The sequence below is a fragment of the Phascolarctos cinereus genome, unplaced genomic scaffold (genome assembly GCF_003287225.1).
Source record: "Phascolarctos cinereus isolate Bilbo 61053 unplaced genomic scaffold, phaCin_HiC Scaffold_9;HRSCAF=440, whole genome shotgun sequence".
Lineage (NCBI taxonomy): Eukaryota > Metazoa > Chordata > Mammalia > Diprotodontia > Phascolarctidae > Phascolarctos > Phascolarctos cinereus.
Genome location: NW_027556402.1, coordinates 189,738,382 through 189,760,491, shown reverse-complemented (window position 1 = coordinate 189,760,491; position 22,110 = coordinate 189,738,382). Strand labels below are relative to the sequence as shown.

Here is a 22,110-nt window from a genome sequence, read left to right as displayed (position 1 = left end):
ATAACTCCTTTGTCACTGCTTTCAGAGGAAAGGTGAACTCTAACAGATTAAATAAACAAGCAAACTTTACCACCATGACATTTCAAGTCAGGAGACTTGGTTTGCCTCCAACAATAAAAAGCTGTGTAACCTTGAAAAAACAGGTTTTTGAGTCTCAGTATCCTCTTATGTAAATTGAGAATAAAGATACTTGTACTGTTTGCTTCAAAAGGTGATCATGGTGTACTTTTGTAGCAATTAAAGCCTAAAGGGCTAAAAATACTAGTTGAATTAGACATAAGCATAGAAATAACACATAAAAACTCAGAAGCTAACTTAGAAGTGGTTCAACCTAACCTCATCATTTTCTAATTATTTTTTTCAAAGTTATTTATTTTTACACTGTTGTTCTTGTATAAATTATTCTCCTGATTTTGCATTCTGTTCATTTCATATTGAATTAGCTCACATAAATGTTCATAGGTTTTTCTGTAACTGTCCTCTTCATGATTTCTTACGGCACAATAATATTCCATCACATGCATATCCTATAACTTGCTCAGCTTTTCCCCAACTTATAGACAGCCCTTCAGTTTCTAATTTTTTTGCCATCAAAAAAGGAGTTTCTATTTATTTTTGCATATTGATGTTCTTTTTTCCCCCTTTCTTTAGGGTATAGACCAAGTAGTATCATCTCTGGATCAAAGGGTTTGCACAGTTTAATAACATTTTGGCATAGCTCCGGATTGCTTTCCAGAAAGGCTAGAGCAGTTTACAGATATACCATCACTACATTAACATACCTGTTTCCCAAAAACTCCTCCATAATTTGTCATTTTACTTTGCTGTAAAGATTTTTCTCCAGTTCCCTATTTCCCTTCTAATTTTAACTTCATTTTTGTATAAAAGCTTTTAAATTTTACGAACCCAAATTATCTACTTTTTGTTGTGTGGTCCTATCTCTTGTTTAATCATGAATTCCTTTAACAGTAGATATGAAAGATCTTTTCTTTATGATTTTACATTTTTTAAGCTCCAAAATAAATATTTGAAAGTCATATATTTATTTGGAACTTATACTGACCTAAAATATAAAATATTGGCCTATACCTATTTCTACCACACTTCTTTCCAATTTTCTCTTGTTTTTTGTTGAATAGTGAGTTCCTACCCTAGTAAATGAGATCTTTAGGCTTACAGGACATTTATCTATTAAGTGAATTTGCTTCAGTATATGGTGTGCCTAGTCTGTTATGCTTACCAAGTCCTCTGTTTCTAACCAATAGCAAGTTACTTCAATTTAACTGTTTTGTGGTATAATTCAATATCTGGTACTCTTAGGCTGCCTTCTTTCCCACTTTTAAAAATTATTTCCCTTGAGATTCTTGACAATTTGTTATTCTAGATGAATTTTATTATTATAATTTTTCTAATTCTGTGAAGTAATCCTTTGGTAGTTTGATTAGTATGGCAGGCACTGAGTAAGTAAATTAATTTATGTAGTATATTCATTTATTATATTGGCAAGGGCTATTAATCTTTCTCCAGTTATTTAGGTCTGTCTTTATCTCTATAAAGAGAGTTTTGTAGTTGCTTTCATAGAGTTCCTAGTTGTTTCTTCTCCCTCATTTTAAATAATGAAAACGTGTCATTTATAAAGGGCTTTAAAACTTGCAGAGAGCTTTGAATATACCATGTCATTTGGTCCTTGTAAAAGTTTGTGAAATATTCCTATCCCTACTTTACAATTTAAGAAACTGAGGCTAGAAGAGGGTTAATGACTTGTTTATGCTAACAGCTGTCAAATGTCAGAGGTGAGATTCAAACCTACATCTCTCCCAACCCAAAGTCCCCTACTTTTTCCAATAAACCATACTCAGATGAAGGAGCAGGCTCAGAGAGAGGGGCCATTTCTCCTTTCTGGACCTCACATAGCACTTCTCTCCCTCTGCCCCCTCCCCTGCCTCCAACTTTCTAACACACTAGTTATGTAATATTGCGTATTATAGTTTATACTTGTATCTTATTGCCTTTAAAGAAAGCAAAATAGATGTTATGATGTCTTACAATTAAATGCATGAACTCAGTGACATCTTTTTTTCCTGACGTCACTCGGTGATTTGTATAACTTCGCATACCTAGTTAATTGCAGGATTCTGTTTTAAACACAGCTCTCCTGACTCTTGGAACAGTCCTCTTCTCACTGCATCACTTATTACTGTTATCTTGTGTTGGGCCTATAATCTCCAATATATTCATAGAGATGAGTATAGAACTAGGACCAGGCAATAAGTAAATACATAAGTGAAACAGTATCCTCAAACCCCAATGCTATGAAAGCCACTATATTCTGCCAATTTTATGGTTCTAGGAAGTTAGGTGGCACAGAGGATATAGAGCTCTGAGCAAGAAGACTTGAGTTCAAATCCAGCTTCAGACACTACCTATGTGAAGCCAGGGAAGTCACTTAATTGCTGCCTGCCTCAGTTTCCTCAGCTGTGAATGGAGAAAATAATAGCTCTTACCTTCCAGGATTGTTGTGAGGATCAAATGAGATAATATTTGTAAAGCCTTGGCAAAATTCCTGACACAGAGTAGATGTGTCTTGTTCATGTAGTCTTGTTCCCTTCCCCTGGACCTTGTCCTCCATGTGAAGTAAATAGGAATATTTTTGATATTTCAAGAATAATAGATGGGGGGCAAAGCCAAGATGGCTGAGTAAAAGCAGTGACTTGCTTGAGCTCTCCCCCAAACCTCTCCAAATACCTGTAAAAGGTTTTACACAAATTCTAAAGCAGCAGAACCCACAAAAAGACAGAGTGAAACATATTGCCAGCCCCAAACACCCTGGTTGGTTGATCGGAAAGGTGTATTGCTCCAGGCTGAGAGAGGAGCACAGTTTGGGGTGAGTGCATAGGCCTCAATGAACCTGGAGCAGGCCTCAGAGGACTGAATCACATGCAGTTGTGATGGTTTCCAGACTTCTCAACCCATGAATGCCAAAGACCACTTAGAAGGTCAGTAGGAGAAGTCTGTGTTTGTGGTGAGAGAGAAGCGTAGGGTCCCAACCCCAGTCCCCAAACACAGCCCTGGGGCAGCAGCTGCCTCTGGAGCTTCCAGCCCACGGGGAATCAGGAATCGAGTTGCTGATCAGAGGGAGGTTGCAGGGGTCTCTCTGCTGGTGCAGGATTCTCTTGCTTTGCCAGTGCTTGGATCTGGGTCACAGTTCTGAGTGGTGGTCCTGGGGCAAGGAGGAGTGCTGGCATGGTAGAGCTTGTAATGGCTATAGAGAGAGAATCCTCCTCCAAGTTCCAAGATAGAAAAGAGTGCTTGTGGTCACTCATAGACCAGAACACAGGCCAGGAAAGGAGTAAACACATCACCTTGGAAGAACTGAAAATTTACAGGTCCCTAGAAAAGTCTCTGAAAACAGCTGCACAAAATCCCCAAAACTTGGGACAGTACATTCTTCACACTGTAGCAGACCCCCACGCTGAGATCATGACCAAACCTCAAAAAAGAGTCAGACCATAGAATCTTACTTTGGTGACAAAGAAAATCAAAACATACAACCAGAAGAAGACAACAAAGTCAAAGCTCCCACATCCAAAGCCTCCAAGAAAAATATGAATTGGTCCCAGGCCACAGAACAGCTCAAAAAGGATTTTGAGAAGCAGAGGAAAAACTGAGAGTGATGCAAGAAAATCATGAAAAACAAGTCAACAGCTTGCTAAGGGAGACCCAAAAAAATACTGAAGAAAATAACACCTTAAAAACTAGTCTAACCCAAATCGCAAAAAGGTCCAAAAAGCCAATGAGGGGAAGAATGCCTTAAAAAGCAAAATTGGCCAAATGGAAAAGAAAGTCCAAAAGCTTACTGAAGAAAATACTTCCTTAAAAATTAGAATGGAGCAATTGGAAGCTAGTTACTTTATGAGAAATCAAGAGATTGTTTTCCATTTTTTTCATTCTTTTAGATTTGCTTAACAATGTGAACTATCACATTGGAAAAACAACTGATCTGGAAAATGGATCCTGGAGAGATAATTTAAAAATTATTGGACTACCTGAAAGCCATGATCAAAAAAAGAACCTAGACATCATCTTTCAAGAAATTATCAAGGAAAACTTCCCTGGTATTTTAGAACCAGAGGGCAAAATAGAAATGGAAAGAATCCACCGATCACCTCCTGAAAAAGATCCCCAAAGCAAAACTCCTAGGAATGTTGTAGCCGAATTCCAGAGTTCCCAGGTCAAGGAGAAAATATTACAAGCAGCCAGAAAGAAACAATTCAAGTATTGTGGGAACACAATCAGGATAACACAAGATTTAATAGCTTCTACATTAAGGGATCACAGGGCTTGGAATACAATATTCCAAAGGGCAAAGGAGATAGGATTACAACCAAGAATCACCTACCCAGCAAAATTGAGCATAATCCTTCAGGGAAAAAAAATGGATATTCAGTGAAATAGAGGACTTTCAAGCATTCCTGAGGAAAAGACCAGAGCTGAATAGAAAACTTGACTTTCGGATACAAGACTCAAGGGAAACATGAAGAAGTAAACAGGAAAGAGAAATCATAAGAGACTTATTAAGATTGAACTGTTTACATTCTGCATGGAAAGATGATATTTGTAACTCATGAGTCCTTTGACAGTATTAGAGTAGTTGGAGGGGGAAAAAGTATATATATGTATGTATGTATGTATAGATAGATAGATAGATAGATAGAGGGCACAGGGTGAGTTGAAGATGAAGGGCTGATATCTGCAGAATAAAATTATGATATGAGAGAGGATTACATTGAGAGAAGGGGAAAGGGAGAGGTAGAATGGGATAAATTATCTCACATAAAACAGACAAGAAAAGGCTTTTACAGCAAAGGGGAAATAGGGAAAGGTGAGAGGGAATGAGTGAATCTTATTCTCACCAGATTTGGCTTAAGGAGAAAATAACATACACACTCAACTGGGTATGGAAATCTATTTTATCCTACAGGATAATAGGGGAGGAAGGAGACAAGAGAGTAGGAAGGTGATAGGAGGAGGGCATATTGGAGGGGGTAATCAGAAGCAAACACTTCTTTTTTTTTCCCTTGCTATAATTTTAATTTTAATTTTTTTTTTACTTTTTTATTCTAATTTATTCTGATTAGTTCACAGGGAAGTTCTATCAAACATTTTTTGTTCCTTTCTCCCCTAATCTTTTTTCTTTTTAAATTTATTTATTTTAGTTTTCAACATTTACTTCCACAAGATTTTGAGTTCCAAATTTTCACTCCATCTCACCCCTCTCCCCATGCCAAGATGGCATGCATTCCGAATATCCCTAGTCTGCCTTCCCTCCTATCTCTCCCTCCCTTCTCTTTTCCCCTTCCCCTTCTGAGAAGCAAACACTTCTAAGGAGGGCCAGGGTCAAAAGAGAGAATAGAATAAATGGAGGGCAGGATAGGATGAAGGGAAATATAGTTTTTCACAACATGAAAAAGAAAGAATAATAGCTAATATTTATATAGAACTTACTATGTATCAGACATTGTGCTAAGTGTTATACAATTATAATCTTATTTGATCCCCACAACGATGCTGGAAGATAAGTGCTATTATTATCTCCATTTTACAGATGAGGAAACTGAGTCAAAGAGAGATTAAACTACTTCCCTAGGGTCACACAGCCAGTAATGGGATGAGGCTGAATTTGAACTCATATCTTCCAGACTCCAGGCCCAGTGCTCTATCCACTGCACCACCTAGCTGTCAATCAGTGATACTTAAAGACACAGCTATAGACTTAGCCTGGAAGGATAGCCTGGATTGTAACTTGCTCAGAAGGACTTAAGAAATCATACATTCTCATTCCCTTTATAGATCATAGGAGTCAGCCTTGAGTTAGCTACATATATAGAGTAAGGATGAGAAATGGTGGAGATAGTCAAGTCTACCTTCACCTGGTTCATGTTGCTCATGCAAAGACTTGCTAAAAATATCTTCCATTGATCCCAATTGCCTAATGAGTCAAGTTCAAATATATCTGCCTGGTATTGAAGGCCCTCCACTATTTCATATAAGTTGGCTGCACCATTCTGCACTCCCATCCAAAGGCTCTGCTCCCTTTCTCCATCATTAATAACCCTTTGATACTTCTTTGCCTTTGTTCATATTTTGACCTATTTCTCTAATATTTTCCTCATGTCTTCTACCCTTGATTTCCTACCCATCCTTTAAGTCCCTACTCAAAGGCCACCTTCTCCTTGAATCACTGTGACTAACACATTTCTCCTCCATGGGCCTCACATAGCACTTCTCCCTCCCCAAATTTTGTAACACATTAGTTATGCAATATTGCATATTATTATTTATACTTGCATCTTATTCCTTTTGGAGAAATCAAAATGGATGTCATGATGTTTTATGATTAAATTCATGAATTTGGTGATGTCTTTTTTTCCTAATACTATCTCTCTCTCTTTCTCTCTCTCTCTCTCTCTCCTCTCTCTCTCCCTCCCTCCCTCCCTCCTTTGCACTTTATTCTTTCTCTCTGATGGAAGTCAGGTTCAGGATTTTGAGTGGAAAATGCTGTGTCCTTCAGAAGCAGAATTTTTCACTCTCTTCACCTCTATAGACAACAATTACTATAACTTTTCCCAAATAAAAATCATGTAATGATCACACAAAGCAATGAGAACTTGGAATAAGAACTATGTTGGAGATAAAAATGTGCTTTATAGCTTTCGAATGACATGTTATTTATAAATACTCCTGGTCTGTTGCACTTGTGTATTGAAGAGCTAAACTGAACAGTGAGTTCATTATAACAAATTGGATTTCTGATTTTGTTGTTGCAGGAAAGAAGACGGCACATAAACAAAGCACATAACCTTAGAAATATTGGCATCCCTCCCAGCAGAGTCTGCTGCAACAATGAGAAGAGGCTGGGGGCAGACCAGTGATTTACAGTCTTCTCCAAAGGGCTTAGCTGCAAATCAAACAAGTTTCTATCACCACAGCCTTTTATGTTTCAACGCAGGAAATTATGAGTTTCCACGTAATTTCAACAAAAGGAACAAGGTGGCTCGTGCTGGATTTTTTTCTTCCTTCCTTCCTTCTTCAATCACATTGGTAAAGGTGGCATAATGGAAAAAGAACTAGAAATCCTACCTCTGGCACTTGACAACTGTTATCATAGGCAACAGGGAGCCATTTGAAAATCTAAATTTGAACCATGAATGTACCTTCAGCTAGTCTGATGACCCTGGACAAATTAGTTCATCTCTCTGGGTTTCCGTTTCCTAATATGTAAAATATGATCATAGGACTAGATGACTTCTAAAGTCCTTTCCAGGTCTCACGCCCTCTGTTCTCCACACTAGAGTTCCTTTTAGCACTGACATTCTATGTTCTCTAGTCTAAATCAGTCAGTCAGTGAGTATTTATTGAATATCTATTACTTATCAGTTCCTATACTATGCCCAAGAGATACAAAGGAAGGCAAAAATGTTCCCTGTCCTTAATTTTAGTGAGAGGGGAGGGGAGACACATAAGCAACTAGGTACATACAAGATATATAAAAAATAGATGAAAGGAAAAGAGAAGGCACTAGCAGGTTGGTGAACTGGCAAAAGCTTTTTACTGAAAGTGGGATGAGCTGAGTGTGGAAGGAAGCCACTGGTTTTAAGGATGCTGCTCACAGTATGATGTCAAATGTCTGTATAATCTATCAAATTATAGTATTTTTACTACAACAAGGTCTTACAATGAGCTGAACTCATTACCAGGTGTTATTCCAACATTTACAATGAACTGCATTGTGTTTCATTATTAACAAATGATATTTAGTTAACAGAGAGAATATTGTGGGGTGCCAAGGCTACAGCTAGGCTTAGGCAAGAATTGGAATGAAAACTGGGTAGGGGGGAAGGCAACTATTCAGGTACTTCTAAATATCTTGGACTTTTAGTCCAAGTAAATAAAATGAAATGAAATAGCCAAACAAATTACCATAATTTTCAGTTTTTATACCAGATAGTGTGGCATAGTGGATATAGTGTCGGGTTTGGAGACAGAAAATTTAGGTTTGAATCTCATCTCCACATTTTCCTATCTGTATGATTATGAACAAATCATCTAAGTTTTCTAAGCATCCATTTCATCATTGATAAAAATATTATATCTGTAGGACTGTTTCAAAAAGTTGTTATGAAGTTCAAATACAATAATGTATCTAAAGTGCTTTGCAAAATTTCAAATGCTATAAAATATCAGTCATTATTATTATCAACTTACCATTTGACATTTTTAATAGACACAGTATTGGTCTACTAAAGGCATGTTTTTCCTATAGATGTGCTCTACTTTGAGAAAGCAATGTACAAAAATCTAAATTTACAAAGCAGGTAATTAGGGAATGATGATTTACATTCATAGAAAGCTTAATTGAGTAATTCTCATAGGCATTAACATGTGATTCAATGACACATTTAATTTACTCATAACTTTCAACAAGCTGAGACATGAAAGAAGATATTTCTGAATTATTTATTGAATAAAAATAACATTTTAGGGAAAATCATTTCCTTGTTAGTGGAGAGATGCAACAAATCCAATGGACATTTTTCTTTTTTTTTTTGCATATTTTTAAAAATATGTTTCTTGCTTACATAGAATTTTGAACTTTGCTTTTATCCTTTAGCCTGTGCTCTTTCCTTTTTGAGTTGTTTAATCCATCCACATCTGAGGTTATCCTTGTTGGGCTTGTATTTTTCTCTATTTCTTTTGTATTAAATTTGCCCTATTCTCCTTCCAAGTAAGCACGCTGTCCTTGTGATTAGTTTTGCTTACGTTGCTTGGATGCTAGTCTGTTTCCAGAAGTTCTCCCTTCTTAACTACATTCATCTGCCCTAGCTCAAGTCCTTTGACTTCAGTTACACCGTTAATTTCTTGTTCTTTCACTTAATTTATATATCCTCTCAGTTTGAGCCTTCTCTTTCCCTGCCCAGTTAAGGGTGATGTAGTCCACAAAGTATTGATTGAGCTACTTATTCTTGTATCCTGATTCTTCAAGTTTGTCCTAAATCGTTAGCCCCTTAGGACCTTTTTAGTTCTTGATCATTATTTTTTTCTTAATAATTCAATCACTATTAATAAGCATTCCCTCACTACCCAGTTTAATATCTTTTATTAGAGAAAGAATATTTTATAAACATGAAGGCATTTCATTCATTACTTATTCTTTTTTTTTTATAATTACACTTTGAGCTTCCTCTTGATTGGGAGAAGAGAGTTTAGAATTAACTAGTTGCATTGCCTTTGAGTATTATTTTTTTGAAGCAATCAGGAATAAGTGACTTGTCCAGAGTCACACAGGTAGTGAGTGTCTGAGTAGGTCCTCCTGGATTTATTGCTTCCTGGATTACAATGTTCAGCTATTTTGATCCTGTTCTTCCAAAAGATCTATCATTCTTAAGTTATCTCTGTGCATCCTGTTTTTAAGAGGAGCCTCTTTGGTTTCCATAGACTTAATCTGTTCTTTTAAATTTATTGTCTTTTGTTTCTCTTTTGCCAAATTTTCTTCTGTATTTTTGCATTACAAATCTATTAACCTCTGTCTCAGAATCTCTACTTCTCTGGAGAGACTATAAGGTCTTCTAAGTTTTGTATCCTGCTAGTGTGTGTTTCTAAAATCCTATGTATTAAGAGCTCTGATTTTCATGTAATTTTATTACCAATTTCTTCTTTTAAATTTTCTTTTCTTTTTTGAACCATTCTGGAAGTTTTTGCTGTTATTCCATGACCTTTGCAGAGTCTACAGATATCTTTTTGATAGGGAAATTTTGGTTCTTTTTCTTCATGATATTATAGTAGGTTATAGTGTTCTGATTTCTCTTTGAGTTTTTACTTATTCTTCTGTATTTTTTTTTAAGGCAATTGGGGTTAAGTGACTTGCCTAGGGTCACACAGCTAGTAAGTGTCAAGTATTTGGTCTGAGGCCAGATTTGAACTCAGGTCCTCCTGACTTCAGGGCTGGTGCTCTATCCACTGTGCCACCTAGCTGCCCCTTTCTTCTGTCTTTATGAACTTAACTACAGCTATATCTGTGAACTAATTTTCACTCTAGCTTTCTGCCTTCAACTTTCAATCTTTCAGTCTTTCTCTTGTATTTCCAATGCCTTGTCTCTGCTTTCCTTTCATACTTTTTGAACCCCTTCTCCTTCTAATGCTGCATCAGTTTCTCTGACACTGGACTGCCTTTATTGAGGAATGTGGGAAACTAGCCAGGATCCCTTGTGGGAGTAATTTTCATGGGGCAAGGATTGATTTCACCTTGATTTTCAATCTCTTGGTTTTCAGTCTCTTTTCTTAAGGCACGAATCTATTTTTACCACTCTCTAGCTCTCCAAAGAATGCATGTTTTGAGTCTGCATTACTTGCATCTTTTGCCCCATTCCCTCATTTTCCAGTTGCACTCCATTTCTTCTGCAAGTCAAGGAAGAATCAGCATATGCCTTCTCTTTTGGAGAGAGGGAACATTCAGGCTGCCACGTACTTGAGGGCACTAGGTTTAGTCTTAAAGTCAGACTCTAAGCTCACTGGACCTGTCAGGTGAAATTGCTTGGAAGTGTGGGATTGTTGGGTGGAAGGTCCACATATGTAAACACTTTAATGTTGTTTATTGGGGTTTCATCTTGTGTAGTGTCTCTATCTTCTAGAATATTCACCTTTCGTCACTCACTATCTTACTAATGGTTTCTTTTGCTGAGGTTTTTGGGCAAGAGTTGTTTGAAGGAAACCACCGTTCTGCTACTGCTGATCATTTCCTATGTATCCGCAGTTACAAGATCCTGTGTTTGACACTGGGGATCTGGAAACCTGGAGCTGCTCTGGACTAAAAAATATCAATCTTATCTTCATGTCTTTGGAGAATGTATCTCTGGATTCATCTTCTCCATGCCTGCCACGATAGGAGAGAATAGCTGAGTAAAGTAGAGCAAAGACTGAAGTAGGAGAGAGGAGACCTGGGTTCTAATCCTCATTCTGCTTCTAACTTGCTGTGTGACCTTGGGTAAGTGACTTCCTCTTTGTGGGCCTCAGTTTCCTCATCTTTTTTAAAATTACTTATTTATGTTTAGCTATCAACATTCACTTTTATAAGATTTTGAGTTCTACATTTCTCCCCTCTCTTCCTTCCCCCTCCCCAAGATGGCATGAAATTTGAAATAGACTATACATGTACAATCATATTAAACATATTTCTACATTAGTCTTCTTGTGAAAGAAGAATCAGAGCAAAAGGGAAAAACCACAAGGAAGAAAAATCAAAAAAGAGAGAAAATAGTATGCTTCAATCTGCATTCAGACTCCATAGTTATTTCTCTGGATGTGGATAACATTTTCCATCATGAATTTTTTGGAATTGTCTTAGATTGTTGCATTGCTGAGAAGAGCTAAGTCTAACAAAGTTGGTCATTGCACAGTGTTGCTCTTACTGTGTTCTCCTGGTTCTGCTCACTTCACTCAGCATCAGTTCATGAAAGTCTTTCCAGGTTTTTCTGAAATGTGCCTGCTCACCATTTCTTATGGAACAATAGTATTCCATTACATTCCTATACCACAACTTGTTCAGCTATTCCCTGATTGATGGGCATCTCCTCAAATTCCAATTCTTTGCCACCACAAAAAGAGCTGCTATAAATATTTTTGTACATGTGGGTCCTTATCTCTTTTATATGATCTCTTTGGGATACAGTCCTAGTAGTGGTATTGCTGGATCAAAGGGTATACACAGTTTTATAGCCCTTATGGCATAGTTCCAAATTGTTCTCCAGAATGATTAGATCAGTTCACATCAGTTTCCTCATCTTAAAGAAGCATTTATATTATATTTCTAAGTGATCTTCCAGCCTTAACTTTCTGGGATCTGTATCCTTGACACTTTAATCTAGTGGTAATAATTTTCCTTTTCAACCAAAAAACTTTACTTTAAAAAATAGTTATGGTAATTTGAATATATACAATGCTACCAAATTGTGTCTGCTTTTACATACTTGCCCCAGCCTGAGGTTTGCTATTCCTTTTTCAGGTATATTCCCTAAAGTAAATTACAAAAAGATAATATCATCTATTCTTGGCAGGGATCTCCCACTTAGAGGAAACTTATTGTATCCCACTGGTTAAGGAATATTGAATGTCAGAGATAGAAGTTTTCCCTTTCTATTTTTTAGCAGTTTCCATCCTTTGCTCCTAATTTTGCCCTCTGAGTCCTGGCAGCACTATTAATTTCCCACTAAATCTTTTCTTTAGGAAAGACATCTCCTGCTTCTTTTACTGAGCCAATCATGAATGATAACACTGGAGAGTTCTATATGACTTTAAGTTAACAAAACACTCTCTTTACCTTAACCCAGAGAAATAGACTGTGTGAGTATTATATTCCCTATTTTACAAGTGAGGCTGCTGAATTCCCAAGAGGGAAAGTAACTCTTCTCAGCGTCATATAGCTAGTACGTATTGAAGCTGTGATACAGATTCAGGTCTTCTGATTTTAAGCTCTAAGCTCTTTTCCATTAGATTACTGCTGACCCTGATGAGAGTTGATATCCATAGTGATGAGGTCCGCTGACATCCTCAGTGATAACAATAATAATGATAGCTCCCATTTCTATAAAGCTTTAAATATTAGAAAAATGTTTTCCTCACAGTCTTGCAAAATAGGGAGTGTAATTAGGAAAAAGAGGAAAAAGGGACTAAGGAAGGATGAAAACATTTAGCTAGACTGGACTAACTTCTTTTGAATCATGGAACTGAAGAACTGGAAAGGTTATTGGGGGGTCATTGATCCCAGCTTCCCACCTTGCATAAGAATGTGACTGCTTTCTAGTAGCAAAGTCAAGCATTTTGAAATTCCTAACAACAAGCTTGATTCAAGCTTTTCCTACTTTACTCCAGAACTCTCCTAACCCTCACTCCCATTACCTGCATACTCTTGGTGTATCAGGGTTTGACTGGACCTGGTTTTTGCATTTGTCTTTGTCTCTAATTTCAAGTGCTTCATGTGTGCTTCTAGTACATCCTGCCTTCATCTCCTTCCCCTCTTACGCATAGGTCCTAGATGGTAAATTCCTCTCTCCCCCCTTATAGGTCCCAGATGGTAAATTCCTCCCATGCTTCCTTACTCCTTCCTTGGAGCTGGTCCTTCCACCCCTTTTTCTCAATCTGTTCTTTCCAGAATCTCCTGAGATGGCTCTCTGAGTATTCTCAAAGCTGGTCTGGGGAGCTCCTGAAAGCAGCTCATGTTCCACTTACCCAAGGGAACCTAATAACGGCTTCTCTTCTGAGACAACTGGAGACTTTGTGGATTGCTCATATTTTGCCATAATCCCTTAGCACTTCTGTAATGTAGCTAATCGTTGTTTAAGTTATAAAACTTGTTGCCATAATGGAAATAGTTCTAGATCTGATGACAGACAGGTTCAAGTCCTGGTTTTACAGCTTACTGGCTGTGTGACCTTGGGAAAGTCAAGTAACCTCTCTGAGCCCCATTTTTTGTATCTGGGCTAGATGATCTCTAAAATCTCTTTCAAGCTAAAAAAATCCTGTATTCCTTTGGTTTAAAGTTTGAATTGGTTTTCTGATCTCCTTAGGAGAATGGGTTATGATTTCTAGGACCAAGTCCCTGTGACTGTTCCCTAGGGGTCGCAAGTTAAGGAAGGGAAGAAAATGGTTCTGAAGTGCACAGCTAAAGAATGCTTTCCAGCAGCTAAGTTGGCATGACAACATTTTTTGCTGAACTCCCAGCAAACCTTCTTAAAATAGGCACACTTGGAGCATGGTGGCGCAGACATATGCAGAGGCATTTCTGTTTGCTGTGCATGCCAAAGTAGGCAAAATCTGCCTGCCTGCCAGCCTTGGGGCTGCTAAATATGAAGTATGTTACCTGCCTCACTGAGCTGCTGTGAAGAGAGTGACTTTACAATGTCATAGAAATGCGAGAGATTGTTATTGTAAAACCACAGAATGTCAGAGTTAGAAGGGATCGTAGAGATCACCCAGCCTGACACCCTCATTTTACAGGGGAGGAATCTGAAAATCAGCAAAATGAAGGAACTTGTTCAAGGTCACACGGTCAATACTGGAGTCAGGGCTGAAACACAGAGAAGGGAATGGACTTACTCTAGGCAACACGGATAAAAAGTAGCATGACTGTCATTTGAATGTAGGACCTCAGCCCAAACCTTAGCGATTCTACCTCTTCTATATACTGACCGATAACATTTGAGAAAACTTACGAGAACAACAAGTGAGTCTCCTTTGGACAGAATTGATGTCCACTTTTCCCTTTGAATAGGCTCCATCTCCCTAATAACCCATGTGCCTTCTGATTCTGTACATGAAACTGGATTATTGGATCTTGCCTCTGTCAGACTAGTGATGTTGCCATATGTTACAAAATTTCTGAGCTGAAAGGGTCCTCAGAGGCCGTCTAATCCCCGCCACATGTGAGTAACTCTCCCCCTCCCATATCATCATTCCTCACAAGAGTTCATTTAATCTCTTTATTTGAATACTCCTAGTAATGTGGCACTTTCTATATCAGAAGGCAACCTGTTCTATTGTTGGGCCAATTTTATTGTTAGAAAATTCTCTGTTATTAGAGCACATTAGGTTTTACAAAGCACTTTTCCCCACAGCAATCCTTTGAGTTGAATAGTGAAAGTATTATTATCCGCATTTTATAGATGAGGCAGCTGAGGCCCAGAGAGGTTAATGGATTTGCCCATGGTCAAAGAAGTGTGATAGCTGAAATTTGAACATAAGGCTCTCCCTTTTGGATCTTGGGTTCGTGCAACTATGTCACACTGTTTCTCTGCTATCTCCAGAGCTAACCTAGCCCATTGTTGGACAGCTCTTGTTTTTAGGAAGATTTTCCTTGTATTGAACCTAAAGCTTCCTTTCTGTCACTTCTACTTATTGGTCTCAGTGCATTACTTGGGGTCAAATATAACAATCCTGACCACTCTCCCATACAATAGTTCTTAAGCTATTTAGATGTTTAAATTATCATTCCTAAGTTGTCTCTTTTCTTGGCTTAATTTTCCAAGTTCCTTCCGCATATCTTTATTTGGCATGGTTTTGAACCCCTTTCATCCTGTTCATTCTCCTGTGTGTGACCTTGGGCAAGTCTCTTAACCTCCAGAGATTCTAGTTTCTTTCTCTATAAAATGAGTGCATTGGCCTAGAGGATCTCTTACCTCCTATGACACTGAATGTTGGGTTATAAAAGACAACCTCCCCTCCCCTCTTCCCTTCCTCTCACTCCTGAGTTAAAAATGAGATATATACAATGACAAAAATGACAATATTAATTTTTGGTATATCATTTTGTCTAATCATTAATGAAACTGAGAAGCCAAATTCTTTGAAATGACAAAACTTATTTGATTCACTAAGAAAATCATCCTGTGATTCCTAAGCCATCTCTGTGTGTGACCAAGGGACATAGTACTGTCTCAGCAGGAAATTTATTTTTATGATGCATACCTCCAATGTAATTCATTAGTGAAACAGTCATAGGAAGTTATTGCCTTTCTAAAAAATCCATCAGCCACTAAGTTACTAGCATTTTTTAAAACACATTTTACATCTAGAACTGATGTCTATTTTTCCTTCCCCTATTTTAGGGGTCCATTTTTTTGGGTGAGATTTCATTGATGTCAGGAGCTCATTCAGTGAAAATTCTTTCCACCAAAGCAGATCAACAATTCTTCTCTAATTTGGAGCCTTAGGGATTTGCTGGATGCACTGAAAAGTTAAGTGACTTGTCAGGACTTGAACATAGGGCTTTCTATCTCTAAGGCCAACTATGAAACCTCTTTTCATTGGGCTGCCCTTTTTTTCTTTGATGAATTAAATTCTAAGAGGATACTGTGGGTTTCTTCTACATAGGTACTATGGTTATATTCATTTGGTTGGTTCTCACTTAGCAAGAAATGTTTTCTGTCATTGAGATAATGAAACTTCAGAAGAACAAGTCATTTAAAATCTTTGGATCTCAGGTTTTTCCTCTATAAAATATAGAGGTTGAACTAGATGATCTCAAAACTTCTTCCAATTGTTAATATTAAAAACATGTGTATTACTATGTAAAATATGAAGCTGAATAGAAATATTTCAATTTTTTAAGCAACAAGTGGACTGGTAGAAATTACATTTCTGGGCTAAGTTGGTGGTGAGTTCACCATGGTAGTATAGTGGATAGAGTACTAGACTTGAATCAAGAAGATGGGTTTAAATCCTGTCTCAGACATTAGTAGCTATGTGAACCTGGACAAGTCACATAAACCCTCTGTACCTCAATTTCCTAATCTGTAAAATGAAGCAGTCGGAGTTCGTGGCCTTAGAAGTCCCTTCTAGTTCTAAATCTGGAATCATTGGAAGTCCTTTAAGCAGAGTATGGATATGGTGTAATAAGAATTACTTTTAGGTAAGGGTTAGATGCGATGCCTTCTGAGCTTCCATCTAACTCTAAGAGTCTAGGACTTTGTTATAATTATATTCTCTTTAGCCTCTCTATAGTTACAAAAAAAAAAAGCAGACATTTGAATTTAGTGACTGAACCATTGCAGAGTGACCTTAAAATTTAGATAATGTGATTTAAGCAGTAATATTATACATGCATAAAATGTATTCCCTAAATGAATTCCTTAGGTATGATTGGTTTTACCCTGAAATATTCTAGAAATGAATGTGGCAAGCACCATCTAACTGTTGTCAACAGACTGAAGAAAATTTGCATTATATTGATCTCTTGTTGATGTGATAAACTCATTGGTTTTTTGGGTTATGCTAGACATTCAGAACCTTCAGGAGGGAGAGCATGCCCTTGGGTTCTGTTAATGTATTTTTTCTTGTATCAGCAGAATTTACCTAGAAATACAAGTTGTGCCTTGTACTTAAGTTTATTTTCACCAAGAGCCAATTTGGCAGGAGAGGGAGAGAGCTCTGTCACTTTAAAATTATCATTTTAGAAAAGGCTTCTGCTATGTCATTATGAAACAAAGGTAAAACTTTCAGGTCTAACTCAGAATCCCTAGTGTTTCTTTTGTCATGGACATGTCAAGAGCATAGCACACATTGTTCAGAGGATGGTCAAGGTTGGTTCCATCCACCATCATGGTTCAAATATGCAAATGGGAAAAATGAAAAAAGGGCAGCATCCTATACTTGATCTTAAGCAATAGCCTCAGATTACCTGTGTATAACATGGAAATGTCATGGGGATGAGGAGCAAGGCTATAGGTACTAATAACACCTTGATATCAAATCTGCACTAAAGTTATTTCATTTTTTTCCCCTGAAGTGTAGGAAAACAAGATATTTGCAAATATGCAAGTGGGAAAAGATGAAAAAAAAACAGTAGCTTGCAACATAGTCATAATAATTTTTAATTATATGGCACTTCAAGACTTAAAAAGTGCTTTCAACACATCTCCATAATATTGATATTGAAAAAAAATTGAACTCTCTCTTTAACAGAAGCTCAACAAATTGCAAAGTGACTCACAACTAGTGATAAGGCTGGGATTCCCACCCAATGACTCCAAGACCTCTCAGTGATCATTCCACTGAACCATTTTGCTTGTGTACAGCAGATAGTGTTATAAATATTAATGATTATTTTGGGGAGAAAGCTAAAGTTAAGTGCAATTAGGCATTCTGAGTATCCAGAAGAACTAGCTAACAAACCAATCTCAGCAAGTAGGTAAAGCTCCTGTGAATCTGTGATCACATAGCTGTAAGTACCTCCTCCATCAATGTGGGGAGCATCCTATCCACACTGTTTGATCTTGCACATTTCTTTTCCATTTTCTTCTATCATTTTCCTGTAAAGAATCTACCCAACATGATGGGGATAATACTTTTGGTCTTTTTAATATCATGTGGATGCCAGTGCAACGCTCAGCCTTTCTATCTGTATCCCTCTCTTGTGAACATTTAGAGAGGACAAAATGAAATATTGGCTATTGGCTCTGTGAGTTGAGGTTACCGCTGTACTAAAGTGTGGCACTGCCAAGTTTCAGGCTTTAAGTTTTGTTTTTACGTGTTCTAGCCTTTCAGAAGAAGGTGGGGGAAGAAGGAGACTTCATGGTTTGTATAAGCAAAAATAGCTACAATCCTCATCTCTTGGTGTGCCTTCTACCAGCGGCCATTGGGAGTCTGAATGGATCAGGAATGATATAAGCTCCAACACTGGGACTGAAATGTTGTTCCACCCAACCCACCCCCATCTTCTTAGCCCACATTGTCTTCTGTTTCTCCTTGTCCCCTCAAATATCCACATACACAGAGTCTTTGGAGATATACAGTTGTATATGTACCCATATAAACATATGTGTATAAACATGTATAGTGACTACTAAAGAATTTTGCATATCTATGCGTATGCATATGAATAGGTATGCAAGGGCACTTTAGTAGCTCAATTCTTGCAGATAATGCTTGTGGTATAAACACAGATGTCCACAGATTTGACACAGTCCATTGTCGTGGGCAATACTTCTCTGCTGTGATTCCTCTGAGGGGGTCTGCAAACAGTTTTTGAAGCAACACATCATGCCCCTAGCTGATATTTTCAATGTAATTGAATGTGTATATATATTATAAATGGTTTTGGATGGAATTGTTCAGACTTCAGACCATGCTGTCAGTTGGTCATTATATTCTCTTCATGGAATATTAAAAATTTGTAATGTTCACTGAAACCAGTGTAAAATATGCTGATATTTTATCTTGTTAACAAGATGTATTTTTCTATGTTAGTTAAATGTATAATTTGTATAATTTTGTACATTAAAATGTATGCATTTTTAAAAATTAAAAGCTTTTCTTTTGAATGTTTAAATATTGTTGGAGTTCATTGCTACTTTATACCCACAGATGTGTAAATTATTTTCATACCAGGTATCCTTGTCTCTCAGGAGTAAAGTGGTTATGGTCTTTAGGGTTGAATTACCCTCCAAGATAGGCTCATAGACTATTAAAGCTGGGAGTTTGAAACATAGATGTGAGACTAAAAAGATGCTAAAAGGTTATCTATGACATCTCTCATTTGGCAGGTGAAGAATCTGAGACTCGGGCAGCAGAAATGATTTGTTCATGGTCACACAGCTAGTTAGTAGCGAAGCCAGACTTAAAGCTAAATCCTAGTTTTCTAGTTCCTGGTCCAGATCTCTTTCTCCTGCAGTAATCATATGACATGAGCAAAAATAGAAAATATACAATTTCTAACTTGCAGTCTAGCGGAAAGGATGAAGGCAGCTAGGTGATGAGATTTAATAGAGTTCCAGGACTGGACTCAGGAAGACCTGAGTTCAAAGCTGTCCTCAGACACCTACTACCTGTGTTACCCTGGATAAGTCACTTAATCCTGTTTGCCTCAGTTTACCCATCTGTAAAATGAGCTGGAGAAGGAAAAGGCAAACCACTCCAGTATCTTTGCCAAAAAAATCTCAAATTAGATCACAAATAGTCAGATATGACTGAAAACAACTAAACAATAACCACAAAGCAGAAAGGATCTACTGCAATGGTGTTTGCCCTCAGTAAAATGAGTCAGGAAAGGTTAGAGATCACTTAACCCTAATTGCCAAGAAAGAAGGAAAGAAAGAAAGAAAGAAAGAAAGAAAGAAAGAAAAAGAAGAAGAAAGAAAGAAAGAAAGAAAGAAAGAAAGAAAGAAAGAGAGAGAAAGAGAGAAGAGAAAGAAAGAAAGGAAAGGAAGGAAGGAAGGAAGGAAGGAAGGAAGGAAGGAAGGAAGGAAGGAAGGAAGGAAGGAAGGAAGGAAGGAAGAAAGGAAGAAAGAAAGGTTAGAGAGATAGTCTAGCATGGAAAGAACACTGGGGAAAGATTTAGAAAATGTATCCTACTTTTGGTTCAGTTTCTAACTAGCTATGTGACCTTGAACAAGTTCCCTGGCTTCAGTTGATTCATTTATAATCCAATTAAACCAACCTTTATTAAGTGCATACTGTGTGCAAGTCATTATGCTAAATATTTAGGATAAAGAGGTTAAAAATTCCATTCTCAAGCTCAAAGAATTTACAATCTATTGGGGGTGGGGCATGACATATAAAGAGTTAAGGTAGAATACAACTGGGGCAAAATGGGATGCAGACAAAATACTCTAGAAAAAAACGTGAGGAAGCACAAATGATTGGAAGATTATACAAAGAATGTGGTACCTGAGCTGCAGCTTCAAGGAATAGAAGGGTTTCACTAGGTATAGAAATTGAGGGGATGTATTTCAGGGAGGTTAAGGGAAGAGATGGGGAAAGGAATGGAGAAGAAAATGTTTTAATGTGGCACCCACTTTTTTACATTGCTTGTTGCTTTTTCTTTAAAATCTTTGTTTCAGGGGCAGCTAGGTGACACAGTGGATAGGGTACTGGCCCTGGAATCAGGAGGACCTGAGTTCAAATCCAGCCTCAGACACATAACACTTACTAGCTGTATGACCCTGGGCAAGTCACTTAACCCCAATTGCCTCACCAAAAAAAAAAATCTTTATTTCAGAATAGATAGATACTTATCTACTGCCAATGGACTTCCAGAACTATCCCCAAATCCCCTAAAGCAGAAAGTCTGTTTGTACCAACACATGGAGATGGAACATGGCAGGAGATAAAGTAACAATTAGTAATCAATTTGTCTAGAACAAAAAAATACCCAAAGGCCAGTAGAGTTTATAGGGGTAGGAAGTTAAACTGTAGGCAACATTGTGACATGTCTTAAATTCCAGGCTAAGGAATTACCATTTTATTCTGTTTGTAATCAGGGACCTCTGAAAGTTTTTGACCCGGGGAGCAATGTGTTTATATTTTTGCATTAAATTTACTTTGAGAAGTAGAGGAGAGGCAGGGAGGCCAGTTAAAAGGTCTCAGGTATTTTTGTCTTGTCCCACCTTGGGCTCTGAGGGGCTAATTAGGCATGGTATCAATTATTTAAATCATTTGCATCTTAGCCTTTAGTCATGGAGACTTAGGTTAGGCTAAAGATAATAAGGCCTATTTTGGGAAAAAGAAAACTTACATAAAATAATTTTAAGAAGCTAGGGTAGATTTTCTTTTTGGGTAAACTGGTTGTTCCCAAGGGTTGTTGTTGTTGTTGTTGTTGTTGTTGTTGTTGTTGTTGTGATTGATCTGGGTACCTCCCTGTATGTGGAAGCTTTGAAAGCTACACCTTATATCTGTACCAAATGTTTGTTTTTATATCTCGGTTTGTTATGTTTGTTTATTTAGCTTAGTGTTTGTTTACATTTAGTAAAAAGTATCTATATGTATATATACACATATATGTAGGTATGTATGTATGTGTGTGTGTATAATTTGCTTCATTGATTAAATCTCTCCAGATCACTTACTTTGAGTGGGGCCAGCATGCATCAGGTCTAAGAATAAAAGCTATTACGAGGGGCTAGTCAAGTAATTCAGAAATTTATCCCATCATGACATCCTTTTTCATTAAGGGCATTTCTCTGGTACAACACTCTCCCTATATTCTATTATTTTTGAACATTACGTGTATAGTATCAGTACCTATTACAGCGTATTTTGAATATAGCACTTAACGAACATGTTTTGAATGAATAAATGAATATGGGGGAAAAAAGATAAGAAAGTTATGTAGCGTAGTATAAAGTAGTTGGAGACCAAATAGATAAGGTTTTCCCCCAGGCCTATCAGCTTGACCAACTTATTTCCACTATCTAGGACTTAATTTCTTATATTTAAAATGAGGGAGTTGGTTTACATTCATTACACTATTTACTATATTATTTCTGATGTCACTTTCAGCTGTCACACTATCTGATTCTAAAACAGAGTGTTTAAAAAGATTTTAAATTTGGTTCTGTTGTATTTAGTTATAGACTAGAGTGATGAAAGAAATTGGATAATCAAATTCTCGGGAAAATAGCTAAACTCTCCACTTTCCCCAGTCTCCCGAATCGCGGTTGAGAGTATCTGTGGAAACCTTAAAGCTACAGAAATAAAAGTCATGGTGTTGCTGACTCCTCATATGAAGCATCTTTGTGCTTGCAATCCTGCAGTAGAAGTCCTGAAGCAGGAATGCTCCTGTGA

The 22,110-nt window shown here is 37.3% G+C and overlaps 1 long non-coding RNA gene across 1 annotated transcript in view; it reads left to right on the top strand.

Moving 5' to 3' along the window:
- LOC144455173 (uncharacterized) overlaps positions 1-18,845 on the top strand; it is a 55,679-nt gene extending 36,834 nt beyond the window's left edge. The window contains exon 3 of the long non-coding RNA XR_013483879.1: positions 6,828-18,845. This is a non-coding gene — a long non-coding RNA (uncharacterized LOC144455173). The remainder of the gene's footprint in view (positions 1-6,827) is intronic.
- The last annotated feature ends 3,265 nt before the right edge of the window (positions 18,846-22,110 follow it).